The sequence below is a fragment of the Chlorocebus sabaeus genome, chromosome 27 (genome assembly GCF_047675955.1).
Source record: "Chlorocebus sabaeus isolate Y175 chromosome 27, mChlSab1.0.hap1, whole genome shotgun sequence".
Taxonomy (NCBI): domain Eukaryota; kingdom Metazoa; phylum Chordata; class Mammalia; order Primates; family Cercopithecidae; genus Chlorocebus; species Chlorocebus sabaeus.
In genome coordinates, this window is record NC_132930.1 from 12,818,573 (window position 1) to 12,838,530 (window position 19,958).

The following is a 19,958-nucleotide window of genomic DNA, read 5'->3' on the forward strand; positions in this document are numbered from 1 at the left end:
GCATGCACCCCCATGACCAGGTAATCTTTCTATGCTTTGCAGAGAGGGGTCCTGCTGTGTTGCTCAGACTGGTCTTGAACTCCTGGGCTCAAGAGATCCTCCTGCCTTGGCTTCCCAAAGTGTTAGGATTACAGGCATGAGCCACTGTGCCCAGCAACACATATTCCTGTCAACAGATAAATTCCTTGTCTCTAAAAATGTAGTGTTATTTATTACTTCAATGATGGTGAAGAATGAAAAAATGTGTAATATCAGGTATCATACATTTGTCTCTTTCCTTCTTTTGGAAAGGAAGGGATATGCCTGCCACATTGTGTAACTGTGGCCATGAGTATTGTACAAACTCATCAGGTGCTTATGTTCTTCCATCTCACGCAGGGAGTCTAAATGTTTATGTGGCCACCTTGATCCTTCATGTAAGGGGAGGGGAGTCATGGTGCAGATAATCCCAAAGACCGGATAAAAGTAATCCTTTAAGTTTCAACGTGGCATGAATCAGTGGCTTCTTTGGGGGAATTCATTTCTGCACTCCCCTCTTTTTTTTTTTTTTTTTTTTTTGAGATGGAGTCTTGCTCTGTTGCCCAGGCTGGAGTGCAATGGTGTGATCTCTGCTCACTGCATCCTCCACCTCCTGGGTTCAAGTGATTCTCCTGCCTCAGCCTCCCAAGTAACTGGGACTACAGGTGTGCTCCATCATATCTGGCTAATTTTTAGTAGAGATGGGGTTTCACTATGTTGACCAGGCTGGTCTTGAACTCCTGACCTCAAGTGATCTGCCCATCTGAGTCTCCCAAGGTGCTGGGATTACAGGTGTGAGCCACTGTGCCCGGCTACATTCCACTTTTCTTAAGTTAATACTGACACTAGTTGGCGTCCCTGAGCATATCACATGAGGTCAAGGGGAAAAGACACAGAATGGAAGCACAGGGAAAGTCAATTGGTCATTTTAAATGTATTAAAGCACAGTGAGGATAGTCTGCTGGAAGTTTATTCACTTCACATTCAATATGTATTGAGCACCTACTTGGGGCCAGGTACTGTGTAGTCTGTGGCGATACATCTGTGAGCAAAACAAACCAAAACCCCTGCCCTCAGGAAACTTACATCTTAGTGAAGAGAGAGTCAGACAACGAATGAAAGAAATTTTTAAATAGAATAGTGTATTATAAGTTCATTAAGCCGGGTGCAGTGGCTCATGCCTGTAGTCTCAATACTTTGGGAGGCTGAGGTGGGTGATCGCTTGAAGTCCAGGAGTTATGAGACCAACCTGGGCAACATAGGGAGACCCCCATCTCTATAAAAAATACAAAAATTAGCCAGTTGTCATTCCAGCTACTCAGAAGGCTGAGGTGGGAAGATGGCTTGAACCTGGGAGGCAGAGGCTGCAGTAAGCCTAGATCGCGACACTGCACTCCAGCCTCAGTGACAGAGACGTTGTTTCAAAAAAAAAAAAAAAAAGTTTATTTAAAACAGATTTTATGTATTTTGGGGGAAGATATTTATTTTTTATTTTTTAAATAGAGACAAAGTCTCACTATGTTGCCCAGGCTGGTCTCGAAATCCTGGGCTCAAGCGATCCTCCCACCTCAGCCTCCCAAAGTGCTGGGATTACAGGCATGAGACACCACGGCCAGCCCAGACGATATGTATTATAATCTATATACATAATAGAAAAATGAAAAGCGTAAACTTTGAGGTAAAGCTCTCTTAAACACTGCTTATTCTTGGACCACAGGTGCTGATAACAAAAGGCAGAAATTTTTGTAAAAAAGAGTGATGGTGGAAACTGCACATCGTAACGCCTGTAATTTATGTACAGTTGACCCTCTTTATTCATGGGTTCTGCATCTGTGGATTCAACCAACCATGGATTGTAAATATTTGGAAAAAATAAAGGATGGTTGTGTCTGTACTGAACACACACAGGCATTTTTTCTTGTAACTATTCCCTGAACAAAACAGTATAACACTATATATGTAGCATTTACATTGTATTGAGTAGTGTAAGTAATCTAGAGATGATTTAAAGTATATGGGAGGGTGCGCACAGGTTATAGGCAAATACTATGTCATTTTATATCAGGGGTTTGAGCATCCATGGATTTTGGTATCCACAGGGGTGGTAGAACCAACCCCTTGCCCCAACGCATACTGAGGGACAACTGTATACACATAGAGAGGTATGTGTGTGCAGTTCACAGGAATCTCTCATTAAGTCTGTGCTACCTTTGGAAAAAAACCAGGGGAGATACATGCTCCAGAAGTAAAATGAACGGGCGATTTCTTTTTTTACTTTTTATAGTTTCTTAAATTTATTATACATGGTTTTTTTTTTTTTTTTTTTTTTTTTTGAGACGGAGTCTCGCTGTGTCACCCAGGCTGGAGTGCAGTGGCGCGATCTCGGCTCACTGTAAGCTCCGCCTCCCGGGTTTACGCCATTCTCCTGCCTCAGCCTCCGAGTAGCTGGGACTACAGGCGCCCGCCACCTCGCCCGGCTAGTTTTTTGTATATTTTAGTAGAGACGGGGTTTCACCATGTTAGCCAGGATGGTCTCGATCTCCTGACCTCGTGATCCACCCGCTTCGGCCTCCCAAAGTGCTGGGATTACAGGCTTGAGCCACCGCGCCCGGCCTATTATACATGGTTTTTAACTTACGTTTTACAACATGTTTCAAATAAAAATAAAAACTGAGTTAAAGAAGGATGAGATAGTTCTACGTGCACTGACAGAAATCAGTACATGACACATTAGGTGGAAAATCTAGATTACAGAGCTTTCTATCACCTGATTATGTATGTGTTAAATACATAGATTTTTTAAAAATCCACTGCTAAGTGAGCCAAGATTGGATCGCGTCACTGCACTCCAGACTGGACTACAGAGCAAGACTCTGTCTCAAAATAAATAAATAAATATATAAAATTTTTAAAAATACACTGCTAAGAGTCATACGATACATAGATTTTTTTTTTTTTTATGTCAGCTGGTCTTAGACAGCTGAGCGAAGGATCCCATCAGAGTTTCAGTAAATCACCCCTCCTCTTCATCGCCCACATACAGTATTACTAAGTAGGCACTTGCCTCACAGCGGACCTTCAAAGCATCCCTTCCTCCATCACAGCTACTGTTGTCCTAGGCTGGTCCTCATCATCTCTTACTTGAATCACCTCAAAGGTATCCTCACTGGTCTCAGACCATTCTTGACATGACTTCCAAGACCCTTCCAAATCTGGCCTCAATCTACCTGTGGCTGATATTGATTCTACCTAATAATGATTCTCCCATTTCCTCTTCACTAAAATAACCCTAATTTTGTTGAGACCATAGACATAGACCTTTGATCTCAGCTGTAGCCCTATGGAATACTCATGAGTTGGCACATAGTAGGCAATTTTTTTTGACTGAATGAATGAATGAATGTATAAATTAGTAATGTTAATCCTTTTACCTTCCCAAATGAGTCATCTAAAAGTCAGCATGTTCAGTACCATAGGAAAGGTTAAAAGAAAAAACAAAAAGTCAACATGTGACCCAGGTCTGGCCAATGAGATATTAGAAGATGTCTGCCCCCACCCTTCCTGCCTAGAACGCACTGGTGCAAGGAGCCACAGCAGCCATCTTGGAATCCTGAGGCCACATAACAAAAGGCCAAAGTCAACATGCTAGGGATTGCAAAGTGGAATGAGACAAAAGCCAGTTATTGACGATCTAGATCCAGCCACTCTGGAACTGCTTGCATTCCGATCCTTATTCAGTGAGATATCTAAGTATCTTTATTTTCTAGACCAGACTTTAATGGGCCTATGAATCGCTTGGAAATCTCCTTACAATGGAAATGCTAATTAATTCTGCAGGGCTTAAGTGGGGCCTGATAATCTACATTAATAACGGGCTCCCTGGCGACGTTGCTAAGGATGTCAAAATGAGAAATGACGATACTAGCCGCTATAAATTGGGCGTTCTATTACTTTTAGCTGAACTCATCCTTATTTTCTACTGTCCCTGGCCACATGCCAAGCTAACCACAGTAACCATCCAATCTTCTCAAAATATACAAACTGCCTCCCAGGCATGGCTCATGTTTACCCCTCCCTTGAAGGAGCGCTAAGATTCTGTAGAATTTACCACTATTCTACACGTCATCCTTAGTCACTTTTTTTTTTTTTTTTTCCCTGAGACGGAGTCTCTCAGTGTAGCCCAGGCTGGAGTGCAGTGGCTGGATCTCAGCTCACTGCAAGCTCCGCCTCCCGGGTTCACGCCATTCTCCTGCCTCAGCCTCCCAAGTAGCTGGGACTACACTGCCCGCCACCACGCCCGGCTAATTTTTTTTGTATTTTTTAGTAGAGACGGGGTTTCACCGTTTTAGCCAGCTCATGATCCACCCGCCTCAGCCTCCCAAAGTGCTAGGATTACAGGCATGAGCCACCGCGCCCGGCCAACCTTAGTCACTTTTTCTACTCATCAACCATTTGCGTTTTCCCAGATACGTTTTCTCCTGTCTCTTATTCAAGTCATGATTAAACAGTTATAGTGACATATTTAATAGACAAAATGATTTTAAAAGACCTCAAGCTTAATTGCAAAATTACTGAATTCCCTAGTAGATTTTACATATTATACTACATAACTAGTTGTGTTTCATTTCAGTAATGTGGGAATTAAAAACTACAGGAACAGGATTCTATTACCGGTAATGACATGCAAGTGCCTCTCCTTGATGAAGCTTTAATTGCACATGACACTTGGAAAACGTTTTTAATAAAGTCTGATATTAAGATTTGTCAGTTAAAAACTGAGCTCAGAAGAATTACTCAAGATCACTTCCAAATTAAAAACACCATTTATCTCTTGTCTGTCCAAGAAATTCCTACCTGGTTCTATTCCATTAATTAGCAATACGCTTTTCATATCACACTGTGGTATTCCAAAATTTAGCATTCATGCTTTCAGTCCGAACTCGTCGGAAAAGGCACCAAATTACTGGCTCTGAATGCAAAATGTCTGCATGCCGGAGTGGGAGAAGAATGGAGGTAATGCCTGTGGATTCCAATTACCTGCAGCTGAGACAGTAAACAGCACATCCAAAACCACGTCATCAATCAGCGCATCTAGCCGTGCACAATGATGATCACACATCATCAATCAAATGTCTTGATTTGATTTTCACTGTAAATTAGCACAATTTTTCTGCAGCCCCAATCAACTCAAAACCGTCACATAATCTGTGCAAACGACAAGGCCATGTGGGATAACTAAAAAACCAGGATTCAAAAGATGGACATTTTATTTTTCCCTTTTGAAAAATGTTTATTTTTAAGTTTCAGGGTACATGTGCAGGATGTGCAGGTTTGTTACATAGGTAAACGTGTGCCATGGTGGTTTGCTGTACCTATCAACCCGTCACCTAGATATTAAGCCTAGCATGCATTAGCTGTTTTTCCTAATGCTCTCCCTCCCCTCACCCCACCCCTTGACAGGCCCCCGAGTGTGCTGTTCTCCTCCCTGTGACCATGTGTTCTCTTTGCTCAGTTCCCACTTATAAATGAGAATATGTGGTGTTTGGTTTTCCATTCCTTTGTCAGTTTGCTGAGGATAATGGCTTCCAGCTCCATCCATGTTCCTCCGGAGGACATGATCTCATTTCTTTTTATGGCTGCCTAGTATTCCATGGTGTATATACCACATTTTCTTTGTCCAGTCTACCATTGATGGACATCTGGGTTGATTGGGAGATGGAGATTTTAATTTAAATTCCATTAATGATTTAGCACAAGATTATCAGCCCTTTCCCCAAGTCAACAGAACTTTAAATCACATGCTGAAAAGTAAAAAGTCTAAAATCCAGCCTGTGATTTCCGCACTGACTCAGTGAAGATCACAACAAAACTACAAAGCGCGTGTGAAGTCGCAGGATAAATAGTCTCAGGGCGACTGGGATGAACTAGAAGCTGTTGGGTGCATAATGACTGCAGGCCTTGCAACAAGCTTCACTTTGCTGACACTGGTGGTTCACTGTTACTTTCCAGGCAGGGCTTTCTTCCTCACCTTCTCCTGCAGCTCTTTCAAAGGTCCCTACAGTGATGACAAGCACTGTAATACAGGGAAAGGCTTATACATAGTCTGAGAACTCATAGATGTCAGTATGTAGGTTTGTACAGTCACAGGGAGGGACATGGTAAAAGTACATACCCATTATCACCTGAACTCCATGTCAATATTGTAATAGCTAAAAATCGTATCTGAATGATTTACTACTCTGGGCAAAGGCTGTGACCTCTCTACAGATTTCCAGTGTTTATTCTCCTGACAAACACTATAACCGTTTTATAGATCCTAAGTGTTTCACTGAACAAATACTCTGACCTCTTTCAAATGTTGTTTTGAATGTCCTTTTCAAATATCGAAGGTCCACTTCACTAACTTGGCTGAGTGTCACCACATCTCCTCTTCCCTAGCGGAGTGTCACAAGGCTCCTTTCCCTGCTGTGACCACAGAAGACAAATCTTGCAGAGGGTCTTGGGCATACTTAAGAATAAAAAAGAGCCTGTAGTTCTGATATGTTAACAAATTAGGGTGGTGGTCCCCAGGATGTAGCTGGAGATAATTCCCCTCCTTCCTTCCTATAATGCAGTTCTTATAGCAGCAAAGTTTTGTTTATAGATTCTGAGGCCATGTATTTTTTTTAACCACCTATATTTATGAAAAATGTCAAATAGGAAAGTAGAGAGAAAATTATAATGAACTCTCAGGTTCCATCACCCAGTTTCAACCAGTGTCAGCTCGGGCCCAATCTTATTTCGGTATCCACCCCCACTTGTCTTCCCACGATCGTTTTTAAAAACAATCCCTGATATACCATTTCACTCATAAATATTTCAGTATACAGTAAATAGCCCCCAAAGACAGGAATTCTTTGTGCTTTGTGTTTTTTGAACACAAAGGACAATATATTTTCAAATCATCAAAGCCAAACTGGGAAAAAGTACATTGTATTGTTCAGCTACTTATATTTCTCACAATAAATGATTTAAAATGGTGAATAGGCCAGGCGCAGTGGCTCATGCCTGTAATCCCAGCACTGTGGGAGGCCGAGAAGGGTGGATCACCTGAGGTCAGGAGTTCAAGACCAGCCTGGCCAACATGGTGAAACCCCATCGCTACTTAAAAAAAAATACAAAAATTAGCCGGGCATGGTGGCAAGTGCCTGTAATCCCAGCTACTTGGGAGGCTGAGGCAGTAGAATAGCTTGAACCTGGGAGGTGGGGGTTGCAGTAAGCTGAGATCGCACCACTGCACTCCAGCCTGGGCAACAAGAGAGAAACTCCGCCTCAAAAAAAAAAAAAAAAAAAAAAAAGTGACTACATGTCATTATACATTTGTCCAATTCACAGGATGTACAATACCAAGAATGAACACTAATGTAAACTATGAATTTTGGGTGAGAACAATATGTCAATGTTGGTTCATCAGTTGTAACAAATGGACCACTCTGGTGGGGGGTGTTGCTACTGGGGGAGGCTGTGCATGTCAGGGGACGAGGGGGATATGAGACATATCTGTAGCCTCTTCTCAATTTTGCTATGAACCTAAAACTGCTGTAAAAAATGAAGTCTTAAGAATTTTTTGAAAAATCCATGAACTCAATCCTATTTTTTTTGCAAAGAGGGCATAAAGGGTCTTTCCATAAATGAAAGAAAAACTTTATGAGCCATTCACAAGTCTCTATGGTTTATAATAAGAAATTACGTATTATCAGGCATGCTTCTGTTTTACACAGATTAACACATAAAATCCTCCTAACAACTTTTTTCAGTAGGTTGTGTGACAATACCCATTTTGTCGATGAGGAAATTGAGGCACAAAGAGGTGCGGTTTTTTGCCCAGGGTCATTCAGGTGCAGAACTGCGGCTCAGACTCATGCCACAGCCTCTGATCTCTTCATATGCATGTTCTCAGCCTGGTGTAATATCGTATTGTCCTGGTTTGTCAATTTGGTTCCCCAAAAACAGATCTTGAGAGAAGGAATTTGGGACAGGGAGTTTGTCTGGTTGGAGACCCCAGGAAGCAAAAATATAGGCATGTAAATAAAGACACAGGGAAGAAAGAAAAGCCAGTAAAAAAAGGGTGTGGTAATGAACGGGTTACCTCTCGGTGCAACTGGGGTTCAACTCCATTAGGAATCTTCTAAGAAATCGCAGAGAATATGTGTCAGCAAACTACAGTCAACAGGTCAATTCCTACCCACACAGCTTCTATTTATAAATAAAGTTTTATTGGAACATAACCAAGCCCATTATTTTGGTACCATCTATCGTTACTTTCGTGCTAAAATGGCAGAGTTGAATAGTTGTTACAGAGACCGTATGGCCTACAAAGTTGAAAATATTTACTTTCTGACCCTAAGAGCAAAAGTTTGCTGACCTGTCATGTAGAACATCTGGAAGGAAGAAGGAAAGCTGAGCATGTAGTCACTTCAACTCTTTAGGGTTGCCCTGGAGTGATTAGATCCCTAGCACTGCTAAGGGATTTTCAGGCAGTCTGAGAACGCCTCAGGCTAAGAAGCAAAGAGACTGGTGGGTAAAACGAGAAGCTGCCAGTATGCACCTGTGGGTGAACTTGGAGGCAGGCACCTCAGTACGTGCTACAACATCCATGTGCCTCAGAAGTCTTATTTACATTAAGGATAATAAAACTTAGCACACAGAATGGTGTAAGAATTATACTGGAAAATATGCATCAACCCAAGAGGAAGCACTCAATAAAAGTTATCAATTCCTTTGCAAACAATTTTCCTAAACACAAGTAATTAGGAAGCCCTATCACTGATACCTGTAGCCTAAGTCTCAGTTCTTTACTGCACAGAAAAATATGTCAAAAGAGTCCCCACATATTTTGTTAAATACAAAATAAACCAGATGGTCTGCAAATAAATAAAGAGCCGTCTGCTCAGATCGTGTCTGTGCCTGTGACTGATATATGCCTCTCTCTTTACCAGTTGAAATAACCATCAGCTGTTGAAATAAAACTGATTGAGATTAGCAGCACTGTTCAAAATGGCCAGAAACTGAAAGCAGCCCATGGCCATCAACTGATGACTGTAAAAACAAATGTGGTGTATCCACACAATAGATTATTATTCATCCATAAAAGGAAATGAGGTACTGATATATGCTACAACATGATGAACCTTGAAAACATTATACTAAGTGAAAGATGTCAGGCAAGAAAAGACCACATATTGCATGATTCTATCCATGTGAAATGTTCAGAATATGCAAGTCTATAGTGATGAAAGTAGATCTGTGGTTAACTAAGGCTGAAGAAGTAAGGGAGGAAGAGGAAGACAGGGGGTGACAGCTGATACATACAGGTTTTTTGAGGGAGTGCCAAAAACACTGAAATTAAACTGTGGTGATGGTTGCACAACCCTGTGAATATACTAAAACCCACTGAATTGTATACTTCAAATGGTTTTTTTTTTTTTTTTTTTTTTTGAGACAGAGTCTTGCTCTGTTGCCCAGGCTGGAGCGCAGTGGTGAAATCTCGGCTCGCTGCAACCCCCACCTCCCGGGTTCAAGACATTCTCCTGCCTCAGCCTGTGGAATAGCTGGGATTACAGGTATGTGCCACCACGCTCAGCACATTTTCATATTTTCAGTAGAGACAAGGTTTCACCATGTTGGCCAGGCTGGTCTCAAACTCCTGGCCTCCAGTGAGCCACCCACCTTGGCCTCCCAAAGGGCTGGAAATAACAGGCGTGAGCCACCGTGCCTGGCCTCAAATGGGTGACTTTTATGGTATGTGAATTAATGACTGAGTGAGAAAAGGCAGGTTCTTGATACAAAATGTACTTGATACAAAATGCCCATGGAATGTTCTCAGTGGAAGCTCTTCTTCGCATACCCACTGCCCTCCCGTCCCCCTTGCTGCTCCTCTGACATGATGCCTCTTATAATCTTCTTTCTGGACCTGCTCATTCTTCTAGCCCTGTTTTCACACTCTTTTTCCTACCATGGGGTTCAGGTCTTGGAGTTAGATTGCATCCTGGACACACCACCAGCTGACTGTGTGACCTTGGGCAAGTTACTTAACCTCTCTGGGCTTCAGTTTCCACTCTGTAAACTAGGAATAATCATAGTACCTACCTATTATTATTATTGTTAACTGACATTTATTGACAACTTACCATCTAGCAGGCCCTGTTCTTTTATTTGGGGGTACTACCTTTGTTTTAACTTTTTTTTTAAATGAACTATACATAAACTATCCACTTGTCTTTTGACATATGAACATGTTTGTGAAACCAACACAATTTACCAAACATTTCCCATCATCTCCAAAATTCTTGTGTCACTTTGTAATCCATCTTTCCCCCTACTTTGTCTCCAAACAACCACTGATCTGTTTTCTTGACTAAACATTAGTTTGCATCTTCTATAGTTTTATAGGAACAGAATTATGTTTTATGCCTGGGCAACATAGTGAGAACCTGCCTCCACAAACAAATTTTTTTTAATTAGTCAAGTGCAGTGGTGCTCACCTGGCGCAACCTGGGGAGGTTGGGGCAGGAGGATTGCTTGAGCCCAGGAGGTCGAGGCTGCAGTGAGCTATGATCTCACGACTGTACTGTAGCCTGGGTGACAGAGTGAGAAACCCTGTCTCTAAAAAATAAAGCATAAATAGGCCAGGCGCGGTGGCTCATGCCTATAGTCCCAGCACTTTGGGAGACCAAGGCAGGTGGATCACTTGAGGTCAGGAGTTTGAGATCAGCCTGGCCAACATGGTGAAACCCCATCTCTACTAAAAATACAAAAATTAGCCTGGCATGATGGCACACGCCTGTAGTCCCAGCTATTCGGGAGGCTGAGGCAGGAGAATTGCTTGAACCCGGGGAGTGGAGGGTGCAGTGAGCAGCAATGGCACTACTATACTCCAGCCTGGGCGACAGAGCAAGATTTTGTCTCAAAAATAAATAAATACATAAATAAATGAATAAACGGAATTATGCAGCATGTAATCTTTGCTTGGGGAATGCGGGTAGGGGAGATGTCCGCGTTGTTTTGCTCAGCATAATGACTTTGAGATCTTCCCCACTGCTATGTTCATCAACCGTCCATCCCTTTTTATTGTTGAGTCACATACCATTTACCACCTGTTGCCAGACATGTAGGCTGTTTTAAGCTTCTAGATTGTTTTCCATTTTTGGCTATTACATAAAAAGCGGCTAAAAGCCTTAGTGTACAAGACGATGTGCACATGCATATTCCTTTCTCTTGGATAAATACCAAGGAAAGGAGTCCTGAGGCGGTCCTGAAATTTGGCATAGCCTGGGAGAAGATATGTCTCATGGCATGTGGGCAGACAGGACAACTAGCATTGACACTGCCGCAACTCCCACTTTCTCATGCCTTCTCCAGACAGCCCCAGTCCCTGCTGCCACCACAGCTCCCCTTCTCCTCCCTGTGGTTTCACAGCCCGGCTTCCTCTTCCTGCAGGTCATGCCCGCAGTTCTTTTCCCTGGGCCACTGTTGACCCTTCAAGGCCGAGGTCATGATCTAGCTTCTCTTTGGGACATGATAAAATTATTCACTTCCTGCTCAAACAAAACAAGGACATTATTTTAATAGATTCATATGATACTGTTTCTTCCCTTTTAGTGTGAGTTGACGTGTAATAATTGTACATATTTATGGGAGGCGGAGTGATATTTCCATACATGCGTATGATGTATAACGACCAAATCAGGGTACTTAGCAAATCCATCACCTCAAACATTTATCATTTCTTTGTGTTGGGAGCACGTAAAGTCCTCTCTTCTAGCTTTCTGAAAATATACAACAAACTATAGTTAACCATATTCACCCCACAGTGCTGCGAAGACCATAATTCATTCTTCCTAGTCAGCTGTAATTTTGTTATAGAATAATGGTTTTTCCAGCATTTCTAGTCTGCTGAGGTTCATTTGTATGACAGTCAAGACACCAAGGCAAGAGAAAATTAAATTTAATATCAAAGTTCATTGCTTTCACCAATTTTTAACTGTTGCTACTGTTCCTGTTACCTTCTTTTAAAGAGCCAATGTTTCTTTGTATCAAAAAAAAATTATGGCTTTCTGTCATACTCATTGTAGCTTTGCTATCATCACCTTGTAAAATAATACTTTCAAAGGAAGGCCCTCCTCTGTTATCAGCACTCAGAATGTCCACATAGTTTCAAATGAATCACAGCTGACTTCTATTTTGGCTGCGACTTGAAATTAGATTATCTCAACTCACATTTTAAAAATTAACCCATATTTGTTCATTAGATTCTATCAAAAAGATTTAAAATTTATTCCATTTCACGAATGTAAAACAGAACTGCTACCAGTTTAGGTACTAATATGGCATCAATTTCCAATAGAAAGGCTTTGTATGGGAATCCTGGATATTACAAGCATATCTCATCTGCTCACTTCTGTGTAGAAATACTGCAGACAGTTGTTTGGTAAAGAAGAAGCATACAGCATTATCCAAGTAACATCGTTCTTTGACATAAACCTGGGAAAGCAGGCTGGACTGAAGTGCTGGCTTTCGCTTCTAGGCCTATTTTATTTTATTTTATTTTATTTTATTTTATTTATTTTATTTTATTTTATTTTATTTATTATTTTATTTTATTTATTTTATTTTATTTTTTTTATTTTTTGAGGCGAAGTCTCGCTCTGTTGCCCAGGCTGGAGTGCAATGGTACGATCTCGGCTCACTGCAACCTTCGTCTCCCAGGTTCAAGCGATTCTCCCTGCCTCAGCCTCCCAAGTAGCTGGGATTACAGGTGTGCACCACCAGGTTCAGCTAATTTTTGTGATTTCAGTAGAGATGGAGTTTTGCCATGTTGGCAAGGCTGGTCTCAAACTCCTGACCTCAGGTGATCTGCCCACCTTAGCCTCCCGAAGTGCTGAGATTACAGGCATGAGCCACTGCGCCCAACCTACTTCTAGGCTCTTAAGAGGTCACATCGGATACCAGCCTGAGACCTTATACTTGGACCAATCGCGATGATTTGGTCAACCCTGTAGCAACCTGAATCGCATTTATCCAACTTCATAGAAGTACATTATTCTGTTTATAGCTGTACCATATGGTTTGTCATACATTTCTTACAAAAAGTCCAGTCCAGGGCTGGACTCTACTAAGATTTATAACCACTAGTTCTACTTTGTTAAAATTCAAATCGCTTATTTGAACAACCATCCTCTGTTCTTTGTGCAAAACTCTCCTATCAAAGTGTCTTATGTTTACACTGTCCAACTACTGTGGGGCACCTGGGCACTGCTTCCTGGGCACTAAAAGTCACACATCTACCAACACAATGAAGAATATTACACCCAGAACTAGGTTTCCTGGCAATCCATTAAGGGTGAGTTAGTTCTAGAACTTTATTTCTTTAAAATCCCAGAAAAATATTATTTCAGATAATTTTTGTTTTCTCTTATATGTATATACATATAAAAATTTTTTAAGAGATGGGGGTCTTACTATGCTGCCCCAGCTGGATTTGAACTCCTGATCTCAAGCGACCCTCCCATCTAAACCTCCCAAGTAGCTGGGACTACAGGTGTGTACCACCGCACCTAGTAATTTTTTGTTTTTTAAGAAGAGCAGAACTCTCTACAAGAGACATCCTAAACAGGAGGCTGTCCCTTCAGCAATTTAAATCAATTAGGGCAAAGTGAGTACCTTCCCTCCAATAGAACCCACGGTTTGCTTACCCATCACAATGACAGATGTCATTACATCCCTGATCAATCTCGAGCAAGAAATACCCGGTAATATTTAGCACAACACACAGAGCAAACAGCACCAAGAGCCAGTCTGCCTACCGTTTCCTGGGCAGGTGGTCCCCTCCTGAGAGTTAGAAACCACCAGCAACACCACACATGGCTGAGGTTTCAGACCCCAAGCAACCACTTTATTCTCAAGCAAAAAACTTCAAACTACAAGTTTTATATGTAACTTTCAAGCACTCTTTAGTAGCTAGGAAGTCCAGCCGTTTATGAAACAATAAGAATTGTTATTGTTTTTAATACTTATTGTTTCTTGATGAAACAATTCTTATTGTTTCATAAACTGCACAGGGCTGGACTTCCTAGCTATTATAGGGTGCTTCTAATTTACATATAAACTTCATGAAGTTTCTTGAAGAAGTGTGTAAGAACACATTACCAACAAATAACAGGGGTTATTTCTTGGGGTGGAATAGAGATGGGGAAGCAGAGAGTGGATTTACATTTTATATTTTGCACCCTTCTGAATTGATTGAATTTTTATTGTAAGCATTTATTATACTTAGAGTGCTTTTTAGGCTACCCAGCATTGAACGACTGTCTTCTTAGGGAGAAATCCTAAACAGATGGCAGCATGGCCCCCTCTGCTGACAGGATAAATATTCACTCTCCCGTTTTCTGGCAAGTAATGAGCAAGCAATCCACCTCGGTACAGACAATCAGGGATTCCTGTCTGGGACTCTCAGTCTCCAAGGAATAATGTCGAGTCACAGGGTCAGTGAGAGCTAACTCTCACAAGGAGGGCAGTGGTGACAGTGCCAGGGACAGCAGTGTCTGACAGCAGCAGTGCCAGGGTGGTGCCCTTAGCAGGGTATTCCTGTGATGCAACCTTGGCTGTGGTTCTATCTGCCTGACTTCCCTTGGTTGCTGTTCATTTGCCAGGCTTGATTCTCTGGCTTTTAGATTCTGTGAACTGCCCTATCTATTTCCAATAAATTATCTTTCTGCCAGGGTTGGTCCTTGGAGTCAAAGAACCCTGACCTACAATTTGTTCATTCATTCATTCACTTGCTCAATAGTTCATTCAGTAAAGTATTAGCTGCTTACTATGTGTTGAGAACTGTTTTAGGCCCAAGGATTCTGCAGTGAACAAAACAGATAAAAATCCCGTCCCCCAAGGAGGTTCTATTCTAGGGTATCTCACTTCTTCCCAGACCCTGTCCTTCCTTTATCTTTCTCCAGAAGTCTGTTGTACTTTGCAATTTATATTACCCTCCAGCCCTAATCCAAGCTACTCTCTCAGCTCCCCTGACACAAAGGAAACGAGGACCTTTCTGGGTCTTTCTGGCCTTGCTTTTGAGGTCATGTCAATTCAACTTTTCAACTCCATGAAGGGTCATTCATCATCATTCCATCCAGTAGCCCCCAGACTATTCCAGGCGCTCTGCTAGGAGTTGGAGATACGGTGTTGAAGTAGTCACTGCCCTCAAACAGATTCCAGTACAGCAACAAAGACAGACAACAGACATTTATGTTGCAGTAAACCACCCCCCTTATCCATGGTCTCACTTTTCGTGTTTTAGTGACCTGCAGTACCGCACGATATTTTCACAGAGAGGGAGACTGCATTCACATAACTTTTGTTACAATATATTGTTATAATTGTTCTCTTTTATTATTGTGGTTCTTAATCTCTTACTGTGCCAAATTTATAAATTAGACTTTATCACAGGTATGTGTGTACAGCAAAAAACGTACTATATATGGTATGCAGTTCGGTACTATCCCCAGTTTTATGCCTCCACTGGGGTCTTGAAAAGTATCTCCCGTGGGTAAGGGAGGACTACTGCAGGTTTCAGCGGCGATCTGTGCCAGAGGAAAGGAAGGACAGCATGTTATGTGCATGGGAGCATGTGACAGAAATACCTTACCTAGTTTAGGAAGGACCAGAGAAGGCCTCCTGGGGGAAGTGATGTGTAAGCTGAGATCTGAGGGGTGAGTTAGAGTTAGCCAGCTGAAGAGGATATAGAAGACTCTGATCAGAAGGAATAGCACTGTCAGATTCTAGAAGTAAGACAGAACATGGCACATTAGAGCAGATGGCAGGGGTTCAGGACGGTGGGGCCAGGAGACGTAAGCCATTGGGAGGGGTAGGATAATGGTGAAGGTAAGACTGGAGGGGAAATGGAGACTCTTATTAGCTTTCCACAGCTTGATTCTCAGACCAATCAGAATCCATGCAAGAGCTTAAACAGGGGAGACAGCAGAAAGGTGTACTGTCAGATCTGCAAATTAGGAAGATTGCTCTGGATGCTGGTGGAGCGAATTGGAGAGCGAAAAGATGGAGGCATGGAAGTTATTGAAGAGCCTGCCAAAGTAGGCCAGATGAGAAATACTGTATCCTGGGTTACCAGGGGTAGGAGAGATGAAAAGAAGCAGAAAAATTTATTGAATACAGTCAAGAAGACTTTCTGATGGATAGCTGGATGGGATGATGAAGGAAAGCAAAAAGTCAAAGATGACTCCCAGGTGTCAATAGCCAGGTGGACAGTGAGCCATTAATAAAAAAGAAACAAAATGTTGAAGAGAAAATGACTTCAGTTGAGCATGTTCAGTTTGAAGGAGAACTGCCTGATTGACAGCTGGATTTGTGGGTTTGGCTTTCGGTGCAGAGATCTGAGCTGGAGGAAGGAATCTAGGATCAAAGCGACAGTTACTGAGCTCATGGGAGTAGTGAGATGATCCTGCAGTAAGTGCAATCATGTGGCAGACTATATTATTGCTGCAAATACTCATTGCTCATTTCTGGGCAAGGATTAGATTTTGCCACCCTATTAATGTCAGGTCTGGCCATAAGACTTGTTTTGGTCAATGAAATGTGAGTGGAAATGGCATGTGTCACTTCCCTTCTGTGCAGACGCTCCAAGGCCAGCTCAAGGTTCTTCGTGGTCTCTTTTCCCTCTGCTATTTCAAGCAGCAATGTTCCAGAGAGAGAGGCCACTCAGTCAGCTGGGGTTACAGAATAAAGATTATGAGGAAGCAAGCTGTAGCCAACTCACAGTGAACATGTAGTTAAAGCCAAAAATAAATGTTTGCTGTTATAAGCCACTGAGATTTGGGGGTCATTTGTTACTGCAGCAAAACAAAGCCCACTCTGACTGACACAGGTGGGAAGAAAAGTGGACCAATGACAGAAGTGGAAAAATGACATCGAAGCGTCCCCAGGGAAAGCAGAGACTAGAAAGAGAGCCCCTCCTACCCCGGTCACTCCCTCACAGAAACCCCTGCAGACGCTCTCTGCTGGCCAATTCAGGTTTCCACTCCATCAAAAGCAAACCCTTCTTTCTTTTTCTGCCCGCTCTTCTATCTTTTCTTCTGTCGGAAGCCATATGCATCATCTCTCAGGCCTGGGGCACAACCAGGACAGATGACACAGAAGCAGCCCACCGTTCCCCCCCCTTCCAATTTGTCCCTCCCCTGGTCCAGCCTGTGACTTACTCTCTTTGCTCCCTCCAGTTTACAAGCCATATGTTGGATGCATTTCTGGCTACCTTGTTCTTGGCCTTGACCCCAGCCTTGCATCTGGGTTGTCTGGGGAGCCTGATGTCCACGTGCCCGGGTACAGCCTCTGGGACGCCCTGCACCCAGGCGGTCCGTGCCCATTCTGACTCATCTTGAGCTTCTGGCCTTGGTCCCTGGATGTCTCCCCAGACAGACAGCTGTCAGCCAGTTGACCTTTTCAGATTCTAGTTGGTCTGACTCCTTTTTCCTCCACATTCCCTAGCCTCAGCCTCAGCATTCAGACCACAACACACTGGATGACTACGGCCAAAGCTTCTCACCTATTAGCTGTCTCCCAGTCAATCTGGAGGGCCACTGCTCACCCAGTACACACGGCCTGTGTAGGTGTCTTTATTTATTCTGAACATGTGCAACACAGGTGCTTCTGCTCGCTTTCAACCTGCAACAACAGGCTGCCTGGATCCCCCACCTTCCAGCCTCCTGAGATGTGTCTCTCCTTTCACAATCGATTAGGAATGAGACTGATGCTCTGTTTAAAAGTGTCTCTTTTTTTCCAAATTAACAAGACTATGCCACTTTCCTTGGCTTAAGCCCAGTGCCCAAACCAGAGGGTCGCCAGGCATCCCAGGTGTGGTCCTACCAGCCTACCCATGGTGATTCCGATCAGTACGGAGGCGAAGACAATGAATCATATTTATCTTTTTTCAAGTTCAATCACTGTTCAACATTTTGTATATGTTGTTCACAATGGTAGCTACTCATAGTTACTGAAAGCTTATTAGATGGCAGACAACATGCTAACCACTTAACATATACTACCTATTTTTCCCCCGGTTTACAAATGGTGAAACTCAGATTTCAAAAGTTTACATGACAAGGAAACACAGCCAGTACCAGAGCCTTTATTTTTTTATTATTCTACTGTGTGTGTGTGTGTGTGTAAAACATATATGTGTGTGCATACATATAGGTGAATATATATACACAGGTGTGTGTGTACATATAAACATATGTGTAGGTGCATTTATATATATATTTGTGTACATGTATATAAATAGGTAAATATGTTGTGAAGGTGTATATATATATGTGTGTATATGTAGGTGTATATGCAGGTATATATGTGTGTGTATATGTGTGTATAGGTACATATATGTGTGTTTGTGAGTATATATGTACATGTGCATAAAACTGAAAGGGTCAAAATTTTATTATCTTAGGTTAGAAAATAGGTAATACATCCAGTTTTAACCAGTTGGTATCACACCTATAATAATACAACATTCTAATATAAGTTTTTTTTGTTTTTTGTTTTTTTGTTTTAGACAGAGTCTCGCTCTGTCACCCAGGCTGGAGTGGCACAATCTCAGTTCATTGCAACCTCTGCCTCCCAGGTTCAAGCAATTCTCATGCCTCGACCTCCCAAGTAGCTGGGATTACAAGCATCTGCCACCACCTCCGGCTAATTTTTGTATTTTTAGTAGAGATGGCGTTTCACCATGTTGACCAGGCTAGTCTCGATCTCCTGACCTCAAATGATCTCCCACTTCAGCTTCCCAAAGTGCTAAGATTACAGGCGTGAGGCACCGCGCCCAGCCACAGAAGTTCTAAAATGCTTTTAAAATTACATTTTAATGTGGAAGTTGTTTGGGAATGGCTCTGTGAGGAGAGGAAGCCAGGAGCACTGGGTTCTAGTCCCAGCTTTGCCGCTGCCCTGAATGTAGCTTCTGAGTCAAAGGCTCCTATCTGTAAAATGAAGGAGTTTGACTTGATGCCTTACCAGGGCCATTCCTGCTCTGAAATGACACAATTCAGAAGAAATAAAATATCAAATCATATCTCTCTTGAAATAATAACTACATATTTAAAGTTGAATAATCCTTGCTCACAAGGGGTACTAAAATGTGCACTTTTAATTTTCTAGTGTCTTTTTCCATCCTGAAAGCCTTGCAATTTATTTTCTCTAAGCATCAATGAGGAATAAAAAATTTCATATGACCTCCAGTCAAGTGAATGCATTAAAACGGGCAATTATAAAACATTAGAGGTAATTCTTAGTTTTCTGCATAAATTAGAAGCCCCAAAATGAATCAAATTGTATATCCTCTCTAAGTTAAGTGGGATAAACAATGCATCATGAAAGGAATACGTTTTAGAGAATGGACAGAAACTATTTTTGTAAAGGCCGACTAAAGGGGCTCCGTGTAGACACATCCTTTAGAAATGACTGGGAGTTAGGTTTCATAGCTCTCACTGAAGATTCAGACTGTTGATTCTGGCAAAAGCCCACTAATCCCATCTTTAGCTGCTACTGGGGGAAAAACAATGACAGATGAGTTCAAGATTTTCTCAGATGATTCCAAATTTGTTAGTCAAAATCCTATCAACCAAAGCTGGTAGGGAAAGAGATACAGAATAGAATGCTTTTAGATCTAATTCATTAATTTGAAATTGATTTCTCCATTCTGCTCAGTTACCAGCATCAAAGTAAATTAGATTTGAGGCATAAGAAAGAGTAAAAATTGTTTCATATTGAAGAATGAGTTTGCAAAACTTCTTGTGTGAATGAATTTGAAAAGAAAGGAATAAGAGGAGTGGAAAGGCTGGGCGCAGTGACTCACGCCTGTCATTCTAGCACTTTGGGAGGCTGAGGCGGGTGTATCATGAGGT

At 42.1% G+C, this 19,958-nt stretch overlaps 1 protein-coding gene across 2 annotated transcripts in view; it reads right to left on the reverse strand.

The window, feature by feature from the left end:
• Positions 1-19,958, reverse strand: part of TBC1D1 (TBC1 domain family member 1) — a 238,601-nt gene that overhangs the window by 177,797 nt on the left and 40,846 nt on the right. The window lies entirely within an intron of this gene.